Here is a 21,775-nt window from a genome sequence, read left to right as displayed (position 1 = left end):
AAATAAAAGAACTCCAAAAGGAAGAAACCCTTTCGACTTCCACCGTTCACTGTCGCGCCCTTGGCCGAATCCCAGAGGATTCGAAGGCCTTGCGCACCAACAGTGACCCCCCCCGACGAAACAACAGGTAACAAAATAAACTTTATTTCTTTTTCTTATTTTTGAATCTGAAATTAACTCTTTTTTGAATATGATGTTTTCCTTTTTTTTTGTATTTGATTTCTCTGTAAAAAATAATACATTGATCTGTTTATGGCTTTTATAGCTGAAAAAAACAATATTTTTGCTACTGTTTCTTTTTGCCTATGTGTCTGTCCTTCTTTTTTGTCTTACTCGCAAGTATGGAAGCCAACTGTGTACGGAGGTGCTAACGTGGAGGTATGGAGGTTGACGTGGCAGTGGTGGCACGCGGTGGGCATGCTAATGTGTGAAGCTGAAGGCTAGGGTTTCCGGCTCTTTTTTCTTTTGCTGAAAATGTTTAGTTTTTGGGCCATATTAGGCCACTAGGGTTTTTTGTATTATGGGTCAAGGGCCTGGTAAATTGGGCTGTTTGTAAATGGACATTTGAACTTTGGATTATTTAATTATTTATTTTTGGGTTTCTGGTTTGGGCCCGGCAAAATTGGGCCAGTTACATTTACGGTTCATTTTATAGAAACGAGGTCCCGATACCTCATTTTCTAAAACCACTTGACCTTAGAGTCTTACCACTTGAGTTTAACTAATCATTTGAATAGCATAAATTATCGAATCAAAAACCTTTTTGAAACCATATTTGACTTGTAAATATTAAATAATAATATTTATTATCTTACTCGTTGGATTTGGTGGCCCCAGAAACCACTATTTCTGACACTACTGAAAAACGGGCTGTTACAACTCCCCCTTACGGAAATTTCATCCTCAAAATTTCTCACCTGATAAAATTCATCACATCAAATATTTCTATAATCTTCTTAATGGTAATCAACTGTTAAATCATTTATAACTCATCTTGATTCAGAACTCACATTAGAACTCATATTAAAACTTGATACTATATCGGAACTTAACTGAACAGCTATGATGTTCTCCTGTCATAACTTTATCATTAGGAGTATAACTACCAAGAAATTTCCAGCAATTATCTAACGAAATATAACCGAAAGGAAACCCATATTATCAGATTCCAGGCACATTAGATAGTTCATAGCATTTAACTAAAGTACATAATTTTCACAATAGGCCCAAATTGATGTTTTTGACACATCTGCATATGTAACTTTCAACTGGTAAACATTCCATTTCATGAAAAAATTCAAACAATCCCATTTGAATACAAGTGTATTAATTGTTTCTATCAAGACAATTTTAATCCATAATAACTGTAACACCCCTAACCCATATCCGTCGCCGAAACAGGGTTACAGAGTATTACCAAAATTTACAGATCAGATGCAGTCATTTTGTATTATTTAACATTTATATCAGAAAACGTTCATAATCAATCATATGGTCCCTTATATGAGCCCTCGAGGCCCAAAATATACATTAGAACAAGTCGGGACTAAATTGAGTACTTAGAGAATTTTTCGCAAAATATGAAAATTTTTCCAAGGTGCAGGGGACACACACCATATCAAAATTTTTCCAAGGTGTAGGGGACACACGCCATTGTGGCCAGGCCGTGTGTCTCACACGTTCAAGAGAACGAGCGTGTCTCAGGTCGTGTGGGTATTCAAAATAGGGGTAGACGGCCATGTCCCAGCCTGTGTCCAATTTAGGATGCTCATTGACTTGGGTCACACGGCCAAGCCACACGCCCGTATGTTAGGCCGTGTAAGCATATTGACTTGTATTAAGTAGGTGTAGGGGCCACATGGCCAAGTCACACGCCTGTGTGCTAGGCTGTGTGAACAAATTTGAGCATTCTATTTTAAAATTTAAAAGGTACAGGGGACACTCAGCCAAACCACATGCCCATGTGCTAGACCGTGTGTCACACACGGTTGGGACACATACTTGTGTCTCTGCCCGTGTGGATGAAATAGGCCATTTTCAAGCCTTATTTCTCACCCTGTTTTGTCTTCCACCTACATTATCCCTTAAACACAATCACACACCAATACAAGATATTCATGTCAAGCCAATATCAAGTATTAAACATAACATTATATCACACACAACCAAGTATATAAACTTACCTTATTGACCAAATTATCATATACATATTCAATTTACATTTCATTTCCATTCATTCGTCCACGCACATATCAATTTGATAATGCCACATTCATATATATATTTACCAAATTGTACCAACACAAGCCATTCCAGTGGCAAATCATAAGAAAAACATTTACATGCCAACATTGGCTAAGTTAACCTATACATGCCATTATAACCAAAGGTAATTTACTATTTATAACGAAATTAACCGAAGGATAGTGTGATGTTGCTCCAACCAGCTACCAACCTTTACGAGCTTTCGAGTACTCTAAGACAGGGAAAATATAACAGAGTAAGCATTTAATGTAACGCCCTGAATTTGGGCCTAGAAAGAATGGGCCTTGAGTGTAGGATCACCTAGGAGATTGCACATAAATGTTTATGTGTGCAAGAAAATGACACAAATTACTTGTTTGCTTTAGTGGCTAAGTGATTTAGGAAGAGTTGGGAGTGTTGGAGAAGTCCTGGGTTCAAACCTAGGCTTTAGCAAAATTTTTGATTTTTGCTCTTAAGTGAATCTTAGCTTTAGCTTGAAGGCTTTATAAATGTTTTTGGTGAAATCATGACACAAAAAGAGCTTGTGGTCTAGTGGCAAGGTGGTGTGCTAAGAAACTGTGAGGTCTGAGGTTCAAGTCTTTGTTTGTGCAAAAGAGTATTTATTTTGCTCTCTTGCCTTGTGAGAAGCAGAAGTCGGTTAGAACTTTTCTACTCTTCTCTTTAGCTTAGTCCATCGATTTCTGTCCTTCATTCCCTTTTCTTCAATTGGTATTCCTCTCTTTGGTCGAGTAGCACTTGTTTTTCCTTTCATAAACCCTTTTCAGTTGCTAGGATCGACTCATACCTTCTTTTCCTCTTCCTCTCTCAACTTTCTGTCCTTGTTTGGCCGAATCTTGTCAAGGTCTGACCATCTTCCTTCTCTTCTCTTCTTTTCTGATCCTTGGCTATTTCTTGTTGAAGGTTTACCTAAAACCCCTTGGTCTATCGGTAAGTGTTACGGTTTGTTCTCCCTAGCCGAACCTTATTAGGTTCTCCTCTCAAAGGTTCAGCTTATGTATCTCTTAGGCCGATTTTTGGAGTCTCTTCTTTTCCACCATGGGGAAATACTCCTTTAACACTTCTTTTTGTATGAATGATGCTAGGGACTCAAGTTCATAATAAGGTGTTAGGCCGACTACTTATCCTCTACAACGGATATCTCTTTAATTGGTAAGTGCTTTAAGTCCTAGATGTATTTATGTGGGATTGTAGATTTTTATGAATAGGTTTACGGTTTCGTGTGAAGGGAAAGCATTGGAGAGAATACGTGGTTTTGGAACAAGAGGGGTACTGCGTTTGGTTGGTTGGTAAGTAGTTATGATTTGATTAAACGTTCCGATGTTATGATTATGGATTAACGATGGTTTTGGACTAATAAAGGGTTGTGTTTTAACCATAGGCTCTCAACTTCAGAAGCATCTCGACCACAACTCCTTAACAGGTGTGTAATTGTACACACACATTGATTAAACCGTAATTCGGCAAAAGCTGAAAAGCCAGAAAATGAAACACTTGATGCCACAAGGGCAGGCAATTGCACGTATGGTAATCCGAGCCCACGAAACATGGGTGTTTCGCTGTGGAGGCCACCATGAGCGATCTCATGAGCTTAGACCATTTTGGGCCACGTTGGGCTGAATATTAGGCCTTGGGCCTATTTACACATTTATGACCATTTAGGCTATCTGGGTCCTTTGAGGCGATTGTAGACCTTCGAAAAGGTTGTAAAATGATCGTAATACCCCTGTAGGGTAAAATGACCGTAATATTCCTGTAGGGTAAAATGACCGTAATACCCCTGTAGGATAAAATGATCGTAATACCCCTATAGGGTAAGATGACCGTAATACCCCTATAGGGTAGAATGACCGTAATGCCCCTGAAGGGTAAAATAATCGTAATACCTATATAGGATAAAATGATCGTAATACCCCTGTAGGGTAAAATGATCGTAATACCTCTGTAGGGTAAAATGACCGTAATACCCTGTAGGGTAAAATGACCGTAATACCCCTGCAGGGTAGAATGACCGTAATGCCTCTGTAGGGTAAAATGACCGTAATACCCCTATAGGGTAAAATAACTGTAATACCACTGTAGGGTAAAAAGACCGTAATGCCCTAGTGGGTAAATGACTATTTTGCCCCTTGAGGTTAAATGATTGATTTGTCTGTGGTTAAATGACTGATTTGTCTGTGTTTGGTATGATTGATTTGTTGTGATTTGAATGACTGATTCTGAGCATGACATTTTGCATACATGACATACTGCATGGGGTTGGGATACTGTTATAGAGGATGTACTGTACTGGTGGCTCTGCCACAATCACTATTACTGGTGGCTTGGCCACATATACTATTACTGGCAGCTTTGCTGTGATACTACCGCTGGCAGCTTTGATGCGATGCTACTGATGGCTTTGTGCCGATCATATTACCGTTACTGATGGCTTTGTGTCGATCATATTACCGTTACTGATGGCTTTCTGCCGGTCATATTACCGTTACTGATGGCTTTGTGTCGATCATATTACCGTTACTGATGGCTTTGTGCCGGTCATATTACCGTTACTAATGGCTGTGTGCTGATCATATCAGTGCTACTAATGGCTTTGTGCCAATCATATTACTGTACTTATGGCTTGTAGCCATTCTGTTTATAGCTTATAGCTGTCTTGTTTACGGCTCTTAGCCATTCTGGCTACTGGTAGCTATGTTGCAATATTGGTGTGAGGGCTGGGTGGGTCGACTCTGTCCCCATATAGTGTGTTGGGTTGGTAAGGGTGGTGTGTTGGCTGGATTGGGATGGGTTTGTATACTTGCACCATACTGATACTGTATTGAGCTTAGGCCACACTGTTTTTATTTGGGCTAAGGCCCACACTGTACTGTTACTGTTAAAGGGCTCTGGCCTAGGCTGATTCTGTTTTGTATGCTGACTATTTGATAAGGGATTACACACTGAGTTTTCGCAAACTCACCATTCTGTCTAACTACACAACTGCTGTTGTTTAAATTTGCTTCTATTTTTATTAAATTTTATGTTGGGTTTTATTTTTGTAATAAGGCCTTTAGAATTTCTGGATCCTAAATTCGGGATTTTATTAATTGTGATTCTTATATGCTAGATGTAGAACTCGATTTTCTAAAACAATAACTATTTTCAAACGCTACATTTTCACAACTTTTTTTTAAATATCATGTTTTCATAAATCATTTGTTTTAAATTAAGCTTCTACAACAATAAGGTTTTGAAGGTAACAAATTTTCTTTAATAAACCTCGATTGGAAATAAACGAAAGCAAACTGAGGTTTTGTACAAGTTTTAAATGGTAAGAAGGTTGAAATTTCAAGAAGGGTTTTCAATGGAAACTCGATTTTCAAAAACACTTCTATGTGACACGCCAGATTCGGGCCTAACTTCTAGGCTAGATTTGGGGTGTTACATTTGATGCTTAGTAAGTTTGAATAACAGGAAATTAACTTACCATTCATTTACATTTAAAGTAAGCATGCAAAATACATCCAAAGAAATTTGGCAATTAGCCTAAACACACATAACCTCATCAACCATGTTAGTTATGTATTTCATGTGAATATCAAGAAACATGTATGAGCTCATCAAATATCAAATTTCCATGTTCATAATCTTTCCACATCTTGTGTTCATATAGCAATTCCATGTATTTATGGTATATACGAGTAATGATTCATTTCGAAATCATATTTTCTTATATCAGAACTTTGCTTGTTGAATCATTTATGATATCGATGGATACATGGATTGTACACGCTAAGTGTACAAAACTATAATCTGTCAATTCATATTTGGGAATGTTCATCCAAGCACATAAACGGGAAGCTCATATGAGCCATATAACGGGAAGCTCCGGAGAGCCATTAACGAGAAGCTCATACAAGCCAATATCGGGAAGGTTCAAGTGAGCCAATATCGAGAAGCTCCAAAGAGCCATATATCTGGATGCTCATAAGAGCTACGGTGTGTCCACAACATATACAGGATCATAACCAACTAGGATGCTACATAGAGCTATTAAAGGGAAGCTCATAAGAACCATATAACGGGAAGTTCATGAGAGCTAATAATAGAACGCTCTTTTAAGCTGTGGTGTGTCTGCAACACATGCAGGACCACAACCAATTCGAGAACCTTATATCCATTGAATTTCATTTATCCAAATGAGACTTAATACTTGTCAATCATTGTTGGATATGTGATCAATTTCATATGCATGAAAATTACACAATTCACTTACACAACATTCAATTCAAACATATAAATATACAATTTAATTACACGAACTTACCTCAACAATGTTCGTGTTCACAAAAACTACTAATCTGCTACTTTCTCTTTTCCTCGATTTAACTCTGCATTTGATCTATCCGGATCTATACGAATGAACTTAACATTAATTTAATACAAGTCATACTCAATTCAATCCAATTCACATCTTAGGCAAAATTACCATTTTGCCCTTATACTTTTATTTAATTGCAATTTCGTCTCTAGGCTCGGAAAATAAAATTCATGCAATTTAATCCTTATTCCAAGCCTAGAAAATTTTTACATATAATATTAGCAGCACATGTATTTCATAAAATTTAGAATTTTTCCATGAATTTGACATGTTTTCAATTTAGTCCCAAATCACAATTTCATTAAAATTCACTTTACAAAAGTTGTTTATCTATCAACAACCTTTCATTTTCTACCATAAAATTTCATAATTCAACTATATTCATCCATGGAAAAACCATAGTACTTTGATAACTTTACAAATTAATCCCCGAGATAGCTAGATTAAGCTATTATGATCTCGGAAATATAAAAATTACTAAAAACGAGACAAGAAAACATACCTAATTAAGCCAAATAAGTTTATCTTCCTTCAAGTATCCATAGCTAGGGTTTCCATGTTTTTATTTGGGAAAGATGATATAAAATGATGATATTTTCTTATTTAATTAATTTATCATCTTTTATTATTTCATCTTTCTAATTTAGTCCTTTTCTTTATTTAATTTTCCAATGATGAATCATCATACTTATCTACTAACTCCTCTTAATGGTCTATTTTCCATATAAGGACCTCCAATTTTGAATTCCATAGCTATTTGATCCTTTTAGCTACTAGAATTCAACTTTTGCATATTATGCAATTTGGTCTTTTTTTATCGGATTAGATATGAAATCAGTAAAATTTCTTTATGAAATTTTCATACGACATTTCTATCATAATGTAGACCATGAAATAATATTAAAATAAATTTTCTTCCGAACTCAAATTTGTGGTCCCAAAACCATTATTCTAAATTCACTGAAAACGATCTGTTACAATAACATTTCTCGATTATAACCGATCTGATAGATATATACCTGCATCATGTCTTCTAGAATATGAATCCCACATTCTGACTGGTAGTCAATTTACCCGTGAATCCGTAAAATTTATTTCCAAATCAAGAAATAAACTCGAATATAAATAAGTTACCTAACTTTTCAAATGAATAACCCGTTTCTGAATAACACAATTGGGTCAATCTATCAATCCATTAATAACATTTCATAATAATTCCTTCTTCTTGTTGTCAAAATAATTCAAATATACCGTCTATCATAATTCCCTCAGAATACCAATCAAAGATATCTACAACTACATTAGTTCAAATAAAACATAACATCCCATTTTAAGTCGTTGACATAAATTGAGATTACCTGAGGGATAAGAACCAATATACAAGTTTAAGCTTGATCTTCCACCATCTATACTTTTTCCATTACCTATCCTTTCATGAAAGTTAGAAATGAGATATATAATGAAGCTATTTCAATTAATAATATCGAAACTTTGAACTATAGCGAAGCCGTAACCATAAGATGAATTAAAACTATAGTAGACCGACGTTACAACCGTATAGATAGAACACTACCCAACCATCAATAGTGCACTCTAAAATAAAAGAGGAAAATTGTAATGACTCGGCAATCAGGGGTGTCTAAAAGTGTATTTTCGGGACTCTATTTTCGTAAAACGGACTCATAAATATTTAATTAAATATTATTTAATTAAATATTTATGAATTTAGTTGTGTAGCTAATTAAAATTTTGAAATAGAAAATTTCATGAAATTAAGAGTTATTAAGGTACAGAGACTAAATTGCATAAGGGTTAAAAGTTGAATTATAGATTGAAATAAATTAAATGGGCTAAAGTAGCAATTATGCCACTTGATTAATGTTGGTAAATAGGTGGCCGACCATAGGCTTAGCAAAATGCATGAATATATATATTTAATATATGTTAATTGTAATGTATATATATATTATAATAATTAAAATGAAAGATATAATAAAAGAAAGAAAAATAGATGAAAATGGATCAATGCAAATTAGAAAAGAAATAAAAAGAAAAGAAAGAAAGAAAGGGAGAACAAGCTCACGACACTTAGAGGTTTTGAAGTTTAAATCTAATTTGGTTAGTGCAATTTAGTCCTTACATTTATAATTTTTATATTTTTGGAATCCTGGTACTTAGGGCTACCCAACCCATATTGTAATTTTTAGTATTGTTCAAGATTTTAGATGTTGATATTCTTGAATAGTTTAAGTACTAGGGATTAAATAGATTGATTTTTAAGTTAGAAATGAAAAATGACTAAATTGTGGAATTAATTGTTGATTTTGAGCAATAGGGACTAAATTGTGAAAAATTAAAAATTAAGTGGTTGAATTGGAAAAGAGGAAGCTAAATGTGGTCTAGACTAAAATTAGTATTAAAATATAAAGTTAAATGTGATGATTAAAATTTGTCTTGGTTTAGGGACTAAATTGAAGAATAAGCAAAATATAGTGTAAAAATTGAAATTTAATGTGAAATTGAAATGTGTAATATTAATGTGATTTAATGATTTTGTCCCGTAGCTAACATCGTACTAGAATCCTCGATTAAAAAGGGGAAGGATAAAATCAACGTCGAATAGCTAGAAAATCACGGTTTGTGTTTCTATAATCCGAATTATATAGTAGATTATTGCATATATAATTGTTTGCATATGGTAAGCATTTGAGGTGAGTGCTTTGGTACTTTGGGATTGAATTAAATTCATAATTGAAATGAAATGGATTGATTTTGTATATTATGAAATATATTGATTATGAATATATGTGTATTGAGAAAACTGTGATTATTATCAAATTGAATATATGCTTATATGTTATGATATACATTCATGAAATTGAGACATTAGTTGTATTGAAAAGTGAAATGAATCCCTATTAACTGTATCAGGCCGAGTTGGATATAGATGGCATGCCATAGGATAGGAAGAGTTCAGGGATTACGTCGACCTCGATTCGATGCGGCACTGGGTGTCAATTTGCTTTGGTTTAACCGATGAGGCACTGGGTGTCAATTTATATAGCGTTGGGTGTAGTTATTACTTAAAATTTATCCGATGAGGAACTGGGTGCCAAATTGGTATGTTGGTTGGATCCGAGTCCGTGTCGTGTTAATAGGGGAAATTAAAATAATAATTTATGTGATTGATATTGAAATAGAAAATATGATAAATGAATATTTGATGAGAAAATATTGAAATGGCAAATATGAGAAATGATTATGAGATGAGAAATCAAATATGAAATGATGAATTGAGAGAATGAATTCAAGTATTGATCAAAGATATGAATCATGCCATTGCATGAGATGATGTATTCAAATGTTAAATGAAATGTCATTGATATATACTGATATATTTGAACATGTGAAAATATTAGTAGATGTGAATAAGGAATGAACAAAAATTATACTATTGAATTGAAACATATGAAAGTAGCTTACTTGTTGCATTTTAAATACTTATATCAAGTTTATGTTATTCGGATTATAGAAATACCACTGAGTTTTACTCAGCGTACGGGTTTATTTTCTGTGCGCAAGCTAGGTACTGTTTGATTTATCGCTAACTTAGCATCAAATCACCTGAGCTCAAGTGTGATGATATTTCATTTTGTAATGGCATGTACCTGGGGAGTCTTTTGTTGATATTGTCTATAAGGTCTGGTTATCTTAGTTACTAGTGAAATGATGCTTAAATATGTATATGGTTGTGGTTGAGGCTATGTTGGTATGTTAGCCTCGTTTATATTTGGTATGTGTTAGATTAAAGTTTAGTACCTTAAATAGCTAAGTGATAGTCTAGTTAAGGTAAATGTGACATGAATGAAAGTCTTGAATGTTTGATGTATTGTTGATATATTTGAACATATAAAACGTGGTACCAATGAGGGTACTTTTAGGTGCACAAGGCCTGGTCGCACGGGCGTGTGTCACACATGGGAAACACACATGAGGTTGTGACCTAAGTTAGAAAGTTACACGGCCTGGCCACACGGGTGTGTGACCCCTGAAATCAAAATTTGTATAATTATTTTGTAAACTTCCAGATTTGTTTCAAATTAGTCCCTGCCTATTTTTCAACTACTTTTAGGGTCCCTTAGACTCGTAATAGGGGCTGTAAAAGTAACTTGTACTCTGAATTGGGGTGGATTAACAAACTTAAATTAAGTGCATTTCACTAACATCATCGAAGATAAATAAAAAAGATAATCATAGACAAAGTATGGACCGATACTTTGATGCTAATAATTGGAATTGTCTTGTATGTATCCGAATTCTAACAGTTAAGAAGGGATAAATATTGATAAGAGTGTAGACAGTGGAAGACTAAGTTTAGCAATGTCTAAATAGTGATAAGAGTGTAGACAGTGGAAGACTAAGTTTAGCAATGTATAAATAGTGATAAGAGTCTAGACAGTGGAAGACCAAGTTTAGCATTGTATAGCATGAATCATTATTCGATTGTTTAATATTCTAGTATGATATGATTTGATTGTTTCTAACCTGACCTTGTATATTATATTGTTAATTGCCAGTATGTATATGTGTAATTATTATTGATTAATTGTATAAAGTGTTAGTAATGCCTGTGACCCTAATTCGACGACGGAGAAGGGTTAGGGGTGTTACAAAAATCGAATGTAATTCCAGTAATAACCAGTGCAGAAACACAACCTCTCAAAACCTGAGATCTGAATCACTGTGCTCCCATGATCGAACCGGAAATTATAACTCTAATAGATGTAATCACCTCCGACTAATGAATATCCTTTACAGATGAACCATGTTTAATGGATTAAACAATAAGAATGATAAGAAAACCAAAATAATAAAATCCAAGATGTGAAGCTATACTGAATTTTCGAGAATACAACCCATATTGAATGATAAAGAGATCAATGATACCTCAGATAAAATCTAGAAGAAGAATATTGCTTGTACATATTGAAATCAGTTGTGACAGAGACAACATAAGTTGCATATATATATAAAACAGAGTAACAATTAGTAAAAGTAGAAAAATAGCTTTATATAACTCTTATCATCGAGTCTTCTACCAACCATAATAAAATAGAATTCCAAAGAAAAATAAAGCAATACCGATCATTAATCAACCAGACTAACAATACCTCCATCTAACATTATGGTTAGCCAGTATTCTTATATGAATCAAATCACATCTAAAGATAAACAATTGCATATGCCTGTGAGGATAAAATAACATGTAGAATACCTAGAAGAGATCTTCGTAAGATACTCGACTATAACCACTGCATTCAAATATATTTGCAATTCAAACACTAACTCACTAACTACTAAAGTCATTGAGGATCCCACATTATCCCATTCACCAAAGAAATCAATTCAGAAGAAATTCTGGTTAATTCGTTCTGGTTAATTCATTCATTAGATACCACACTTGAATAAGTCGATTACCCATGATTAACCTCTTCTTTAATAGCGATGTTGCATATCCCGAATGATCTTCAGAAAAAAATCTGATATCTCTTCTAGAACTCTCTTTACTTGCTAACCCCTTCTCAGCTCTGAACCACATTATTACTAATTCAATCGTTGAATTCTAGAGCTTCTCTTTTATAGACTTAATCAACATAAATATTGTAAATTCCGTTGTATAAGACTTTGAGGGTGAGGGGGTGGAGATCGTAAAGCCTTTAAATTTGAAACTCATATATACACATAACATTCATTCACAACATAGCATTATGAAATTTTTCTCTTACTTTATGATTTTCTATTCATCCAAACCAACTTTTTAATCAAATACTTGAGTATTGCTTTAGCATTATCAGAATTAGCTAGGTTGGAAAGCATCTCTATCTAAAATGAAACAAATATTATCAGCATCAGGAGATATCACACAATCATAGGTTATGTAATGTCATGTATTTCTAGACTTCATACATGTTAAGTTCAGTCTGAGAACTGACTAAATCATAGCTCTGATACCACTAAATGTAACACACCTAACACGTATCCATCATCGGAATAGGGTTATTGAGCATTACCGTAAAAACTTAACTCAAATCATTCATTCCCAACATTTCATAATCATTTCAAAATCCAACCAAACACATACATAACATCCCTAATTTAAGCTCTCGAGGCCTTAGAAATACTTTAGAAATGATTCGGGAGTAAATCAGGAAGATTTAAAAATTTATGGAAAAAGATGGAAAAATTCACAATGTAGGGGTCACATGACCGTGTGGCCAGGCCGTGTGACTCACACGGCATAGACACACGCCCGTGTATCAGGCCGTGCGGACATTCGAAGTAGGGACACACGGCCATGTCCCAGCTCGTGTCTGTGCCTGTGTAACTCTCTGACTTGGGTCACATGGCAAAGCCACACGCCCATGTGCTAGGCCATATAACTCTCGAAATGCAACCTTTAAAAACCTACAAGGGACACAAGGCTAAGACACACTCCCATGTCTTAGGCTGCGTGGACAAGAAATAGGTAATTTTGAAGCCATTTCTCTCACCCAAAACATGTTCATACATACAAGTCATTTACACCAATTTCAAGCATTCAAAAATGTACCTAAAACATGCATAATAAAGCTAGATCAATATGGTATTTATCCATACAACCAATATGCCCAAAAGGCACCTCAATAGCAAGAACTCAACTTAACAACACATATGTATAATTGATCACCTTGCTACCATTTTAAAAGATATAATACTTAGCTTATGCCGTGTCATTAGAACTTATTATTTGAACCATTGTTTTCATTCATCCCGAATACACATATATCTAACTTATATATATATTTGACCATATTTCATCCATATATATCTAGCTTTATTCCATACCATATTATACCATAATTGACCACAAACCAATTTCACATTCAAACATACCAAATGGGTCATAATTCAACCCATTATACTTGACTAAATTTCATATCAAATCATGCCCTAAATGATCATTTTGCAAACATGCCAACACTTAGCACTTTGGCCATAAAAATCATGCATCACATTTGATCCTATAAACACCAACCATTAAACATCAAAGTGGCAAAAACACACCAACCATCAGGACATCAAAATAACATAAGTTTCAAAAATACAAAGCAATATTACATGCCAATATCATCAACTAAACATTAGACATAGTCCACCTATACATGCCATTATAACCACAACCAAAGCTTTTAGATCTACCGATAAAATCGATGCATAATGTGATGGATCTCTGACTAGCTTTCAACTCGATCGAGCTTTCAATAATCTATAAAGTAACAAAAAAATAACTACGTAAGCAATGAATGCTTAGTAAGCTCGTATAAACTTTAAACATAACATTTCATTTCAATAATAAACTTTAGAATAACCATAAACATATGCCAATGCAATAAGATTCATAAATCTATATGATCATCAACTCACAAATGAGTAAATTCATTAATGTCACCTATGTTTATCATTCATCACATGACAGGATTTTATAAAACATAATAGATAATCATCAACATTTCTATAAGATTGACACTTTTTAATTTACTTTCCTTCCATTCCGTTCCCAATGCTTATCCAAAGCCTAAAAAACATTATCAATTCTCGACTTAGTGTATTTATCCATGATATAAGTATATTCATCCATAGTATAGGTAAATTTCTCACATATAGTACATCATTCAAACTCATCAGTTCCTTTTCATCAAATTTCATTGCAACTATGAATTTATCGTTACATTACTTTTCCTCGTCCATTTAATATGCATAACACCCAAGTTATAAGCATAACATCAACCATGACTACAAGGTAGTGCATTTAAACATAGCTCTTTTAGAATCAACTACATAATCAACCATTGCATAAGAAATTACATACTTTGATTTATTCTACCTTTTCATGGACATAAGCACGTTACCAATTGAGTACTTACTGTTTCCATGTATTTCATTATGATTAAACATGATATAATTCAATCATAAACTTGGCACAAGCCTAAGCACCAGCAATAACACATGTTAGCTTAACCGAATGTAATTCATGTGAACTTAATATAGATAACCATTATACTTGAGCATAATCCAGTTAGATTTATCATCCTTCATAACATATCATGTTTTCCATGTATCACTATTTCAATAAGTTTCATACACACATGTCTTGGATCATATTGAACACTTACAATTTCATTTGCATAACACAAAATACATAAACATAACATTTACCAATCACAAGCTAGTGATTAAACATAGAACTTAGCAATATCATCACATGGTAAGATATGGTACGTAAACATAACATCACTTAAATCATACCTTTCACAATCATGAATATTCATAATTTGTTCAATCGTACATCATACCTTTCCATATTTTCCGCAGTGAAGTCAATCAAAACCTTATCAAAGCTCACATAAGTGCGGTAAACGATGGTCGTAAGCATCCCTTTTCATATTCGATGTTTATCACCATCCCTTTCCATAGTCAATAGTTGAAAATATCCCTTTTCTTTAATCGATGCTCGTTGATACTTCGTTGGATTTTTCCGTTGAGGCATGATATGATAACATAACATAATAGATTCACAACAAAAATTTAAAAAAACTATTTAAATGTACAAAATTTACTAGGCTAAATTGTAGAAATGAAAAAGTATAAGGGGCATTTTGGTAATTTTTCATTCTCTATTTTTCACTCAATCTTGATCTAAATTAAAAAATTCATTTAATTTATTAATTGAGACAGCAAAATAATGTATTTTATGCAATTTAGTCACTTTTTACATTTTTACAAAATTTCCCTTAAAATTTTACTTTTATTCAATCTATAGATAGAGGAATCAGGTTTATGGTAGCTCCTAAATCGTATAAAGCTTTACTAAAATGAATATCCCCAATTTCTTTGGGAATTGTAAAACTCCTCCATTTTTTTAACTTTAGAGGAGCCTATCCAGACATAATCACACTATATGAGGTGCTTATGTTAAATTGCTCTCATGTTTTAATTTTTCTAACCTTAGACATGATTTCACTTAGGTATTTGGCATACTTAGGGACTTTTTCAATTAAGAACAAGTTAATAGTTAATGTTTTTAATAAGTTCAGAAAACTTACAAATTCATCGCAATCTCCTCTTTATTTTTCCTCCAACCGTTAAAGGAATGGTACTTTTGCAATTACAGATTCCTTGACTGTGTCTTCCTTCGGCTCATCTTTTGGCTCGGCTACTTTTTTCTGGTTTTGATTTCTTCTCATCTTCTTATGGGTTCTTTTGAAGGTCTTCCAAATCCTTTATGTTTTCCTCATGAATTAATTTTTTTGGGCTACACAATACTATACTCGAACGAAGCGCTATTGCTTTCACATGCTCCTTCCCTTCTCTCCGAGGATTATTTTCTATGTTACTCGGGATTCCCATGCCAATTAGCCTTTTAATATCTCTTATCATGCTCATTAATTGGCTAATCTAATCTTCAAGTTTAGTCAATGTTTTCGTCATACTAGTACTCTCAGATTGTTCCTATTTCACCCCTATCCTCATTGACTGCATCTCACCCTCAATTTGATCCAAGTGTTGACCACATACAATATGGTCATTCGGGTTGGCCCTTTCTTGATGCTTCTGTAAATAAGGAGGTTGATAATTAAAATTTTTAACTTGGTTTGAATTATTATCTCCTCCCTGGTTTCCACCCCATTTTAGGTTTAAGTGATCTCTCCATCCTAGATTATAAGTATTTGAATAAAGGTTTCCACCCCTATTCCCGATGTAGTTCACGTCCTAGGTAGGATTATTGATGTAACGGAAGATAGGTTTATCTTCTCCATATATTGATGACGTACTGGATGAGGATTCTATACGGTTTAACCTATCCACTATCTATTGATATCTATCATCCTCTTGTACAGCTTTGACCGAAGATGGCTTCTAGCCATATGTGTATCATTAAGTTGGACACGGGCAGGAATTCATTGCCACATTTTCCATGAATTCATATGCTTCTTCGTATGAACTGTTCATTAGGGCTCCTCCTGCAGCTCCATCTAGTCCTGGTCGTGCGTGTGCATCCAACCCATTGTAGAACATCTTTAGACTTAGCCACTAGATTAATCAATGGTGTGGGCATCTCTGAATCAGCGTTTTAAAAAGCTCACAAACTTTGTCAAAAATTTCTCCTAATTGTTTAAAAGTTGCAATCTCCCTCCTTAGTGGCACCGTTTTGTTGATCAGTAAGAACTTTTATAGGAATTTTCCTACGAGTTCATCCCATGTTGTGATACATCCTGGTGCTTGCGAGTCTAACCAAGATAAAGTGTTATATATTAAGGAGAAGGGGAACAATCGAAGATGAATAGTGTCATCAGTGACCTCGTTATTTTTAAAAATATCACAAAGTTGAAGGAATCCTTTAAAATGCTTATTTTTATCCTCTTTTATTGTGCCTCTGAATTGCAAATTATTCTGGATCATTTGGATCATTGCTGGTTTAATCTCAAAATTATTAGCCGTGATGGTTGGGCTTGTTATACTTTATTGAACTATCTTAAGACTTGGTATAACGTAGTCCCTCCAAGTTCTTTCGTTGTGCGGCATAGGTATATTTGTAGGTAGCTGTGGTGGTGGTGGTGGTGGTAAGTCTTCTAGGTTATTGTTGTTAATTTTATCGAACAACGGGTTGTGGTAAATTGCCTGCACAGGTGGTGGGTTCTGCATTTGCTATTGTTGCTATTTCTTTGACGATTCCCACAAATTATTCTTTCTAGATCGAAGGCTGGCTCTATAAGCATTCCCCTACTATGAGTCATACAATGAAAGCAGAAAGGAAATAAAAGATGTTAGTAAAAATAAAGCTCGTATTTATAATTTAAATATTTCCTGATTATTCTATTGAATGTGAAGATAAAAATTAATCTAGTGACGTTACCTCCCCGAAAATGGCGCCAACAACTTGACCGCCTCCAGACGTACCAACATCTAGAGTAAGAATCCTACATAAAAGAGATGAAATAAGCGGTGTTTGCAAGTATACAAGTCAAGTTGTAATATAGTTACAATGAAGTAGGTAAGTACTTCGAGGATCGTACCCAAGGGAGGTTATTACTAAATTAATTCTAACCTAAGCACAAATAGATCTAATTAGTAATTTAAATGAATTATGGTATGATGAAATATAAAATAAAATATTTTTATATTTTTATAAATAAAAATAGAAATAGAAAAAACCTAAACATAAAGAACTTCGGAACACCTAATTTATAAACTTTGATAAATTCTAGGCATGGGTGATTAGCTTGTTTTGGTGGTCATAGCTAATTCCTATTTCGAGTTTCTACTCATTCAGCTAATCATTACCCTAGCAGGATCTCTCGATCTTCCACTAAAGTAATGGGTCGACAAGAACTATGTATCTTTTGACCTTACAGAGTCCAGGATGGTTTGGAGTTAAGGTGTTCACGGATAAGCCATAGCAATTTTGGGTTAAATCCCACCTAAATGATTTCCTAGGGTAGTCAAGCCTAGGGTTTAAATACTTCCTCTCTCAAATAGCTGATCTGCTAAGAAAACCTATATAAGAATTAATTAATCACACCTCCACTCGCTAATCCCCTATAAGAGGATTAGTTCCTCATGGATCTCATGAACACAATAAACTTGAATATAAAGATAAACATAAATAAAAAATAAAGAGTAGAGTTTAGAGAATCCTATTTTGTATTTGCAAGATTATGCGTAGAAAATCCTTTATCGTTTGATCACATTTACAAACCACGTTGTTCAACGAACGAAAAATAAACCTAAGCCTAAAACTACAAACTAAAATTATAGAGAAAAACTTAAAGTTTGAAAAAATTGTCCTTCAACAAGAGTTTTGAGAGCTTATTTATAGAGTTAGGGTTGTCATTGTCCTCAATCCTATGTCAACTGACGTTCTTATGTTTTAATTTCCATTATGCAGTCTAAAACACCCTTGGCTTGTAAGTGCTTCTCGTACAAGACTGATGTCACAATGCCCTAGTTCCCGTGTCGTGTCATTGAAGGCAATATGCATGGTTCAGGGGTAGCTATGTTATGACATCCAAGGTAATATACTGGTTCTAGCATTCTACTCCTTAAGTTGTGACCTCAATCTCTCTGTGTTACAATATAGCGACTAGCTTTGAGTTCCTATGCCTTTGAATGGTCTTATGTACACTCACTAAATAAGTTAGCTCGTCTTTAGGCCTAATTCAACCCCTAAGGTCAATAAAAGGCTCAAAATGCTCTTTTTATTGAATTTAAACTAAACTAAGGAAACATAAATAAAACAAACTAAAAGTGCTCGTATTCAAGCTCCTTAAGTATGAAAACTAGTTTAACCTACTACACCGATTTATGGAAGATCAACCCACCATAAGAATACAACATCGTCACGATCAATCAGGTAACTTCTTTATTCATCTATTTAAGGGTTGCACATTAGGGACAATGTGTTATATAAAGTGTGAGGGGTAACATAGAAAATTGCATTTTTTTATACTTTTTTCTTTATTTTTCTTTTTACTTTTTCGTTTATTTTTTTGGTCAAAAGTGTACTTGAGCTTGTAGAAATACAAGTGATTGGTTAGTAGCATCTATATAGGTTGATTGTATTTACTATAAATTTGGCATGATAGTAAATGATTTTAAATTTTTAGTTATTAGACTATTAAGTTCTATATATTACACTATAAATAGGCATTAAGTAATTGAATATACCAAATGACATAGAGAATATAGTGAAATGAACATGCTAGTATGTATGATAAATTATTAAAGTTGTGATTACTTGATTGATTAAATTTGTGAATATTGAGATACCTAGGGATGACTTAAGGCATTGTTTGGTATAACCCAGAGCTAAAACACTAACCTTATTCATCAATCCTTAGTACCCATATTCGAGCCAGAAGACTGTTCTTAATGATCCTTTATGCAAAACCCGAGCCAAAATATGAACTTTTACTTACCCTTTTTCTTTGGTCCCTAAAATTCATGAACATAGACGTCCAGCCACACGTATTAAGAGATAGATAGAGACATCATGTTTGTTTTGTAAAAATCAAAGTGAAATAGGAAGGAGCAGTGTGATATAGTGATAATAAGGTTTATCCAAAATGTGCAAAACAAAAAAAAATTGAACAAAAGTCAAAACAAGTAGAAAAAGTACTTCAATAAAAAAAACAAAAGCATTGTGAGTGAGAATTGTTGAAAAAGTCAAAAGTGACTCCAAAAATAAAAGTCAGAAAATTAGAAACTTCAATCATTAGTGCACAAAAAATCATGAGCTTACCATAGTTGCTTATCATACTGTGACTTCCTACATAGAGATATATGGAAGGTGAGAGAAGGAGAAATAAGAAAGTGAGCGGACAAGGGTTATTAAGGGAAATAATAGGGAACAATGCCATGTACCAAACTACTTTTGCTCTTGAAATTGTTTTAATGCCCTTGTTCTTGAATTTTATACCGACCTTAAGCCTCAGAATGTTACAAGCTAAAAAGTCCTTATATTGATGGTTACAACGATGTACCAAACTACTTTCGTTCTTGAAACTATTTGTATTTTGCTAGGATAATCAAATTACTTGTATGATTTATCGATAGTTCCATATATTTGATGACCTTATTGTTTATATATTTTGTAATATACATAATTTAGGTGTTTCGAATTAAGAATGGTAAGTCATTTATATATCATGCTAGAATTACATGTATATATGATTATTCCTAGTTATTGACCACCTCCGGACGTACTAACGTCTAGAGTGTGAATACTGCAACTAAAAGATATAGAATCAAGGCAGTGTTCGCAAGTATACATGTTAGGTTGTAATATAGTTACAAAAATGTAGGTAACTACTCCGTGTATCGTAACTAAGGGAGGCGAGTACTAAATTAACCTTAACCTAAACACAACTAAATCTAATTTGTAATTTAAATAAATCATATTGAGTATATATATATAAATAGAAGATTTTTGGGATTTTATAATAAAGAAAATAAAAATAGCAAAATTAAAGTGAACTTCGGGTGTATGAACTCTAATTTAATCAAATATAAGTATGGGTGATTAGCTCGTTTTGGTGATCATAACTAATTCCTATTTTGGGTTTCTATTCAATCAACAAGTCGCTACCTTAGTAGGATCTTTCGATCTTCCACTAAAATAATAAGTCAGTAAGAAGTACTTATCTCTCAACCTCACAGTCCAGACAAGTTCGGGGCTAAGGTGTTCACGGATAGGCCATACAAATATTGGGTTAATTCCCACATAAATGGCTTCCTATAGTTGTCAAGCCTAGGGTTTAATTTCTTCCTTTCCCAAACATCCGATTCGCTAAGAAAACCCTACATAGCAATTAGTTAATCAAACCTCCAATCACTAATCCCCGATAAAAGGATTAGTTCATTGTGGATCTTATGAACACAATAAACTTGATAATAAAGATAAACATAAATAATGAATCAAGAGAAAAGTTTAAGAGGATATTGAATTGTATTGATTGAAGTGCAGAATCCATAGTAGTTTGATTACAGTTGCAACTCAAGTTCTCCAAAGAACATAAAATAAAAAAGAACTAAAAATAAAAATAAGGCCTAAAAGAAAAGAAAACTAAAAGTTACAAAGAAAACTTCAAGAATGAAAAGTTGTCCCTAAACAAGTGTTTTAAGAGCCTATTTATTGAGTTAGGGTTGCTGTCGTCCTCAAACCTATTTCAGGTGATGTTCTCGTGTTTAATTTTCATTGTGAAGACAAAAACACCCCTGGCTTATAAGTTCTTCCCGTACAGGACTGATGTCACGACACCCTGGCCCCTGTGTCGCGACATCGAAGGCAATATGTATGGTTTAAGGGTAAATTTAAGGGTGTGCCGCTACATCCCTTGGCTATGTCGCAACACTCAAGGTAGTATAAGAATTCTGACATTCTCCTCTCTATTTTGCAACATCGAACTCCCCGTGTGACCGTCTTTGGATGTACTAACGTCTAGAGTGTGGATACTGCAATAAAATATGGAAATACGAGGCGGTATTCGCAAGTATACTGGTCGAGTTGTAATGTAGTTTAACAACGAAGTAAGTCAGTACTCCGAGGATAGT

The sequence above is a fragment of the Gossypium hirsutum genome, chromosome D08 (genome assembly GCF_007990345.1).
Source record: "Gossypium hirsutum isolate 1008001.06 chromosome D08, Gossypium_hirsutum_v2.1, whole genome shotgun sequence".
Taxonomy (NCBI): Eukaryota; Viridiplantae; Streptophyta; class Magnoliopsida; order Malvales; family Malvaceae; genus Gossypium; species Gossypium hirsutum.
Note: the sequence above shows the minus strand (reverse complement) of the source record.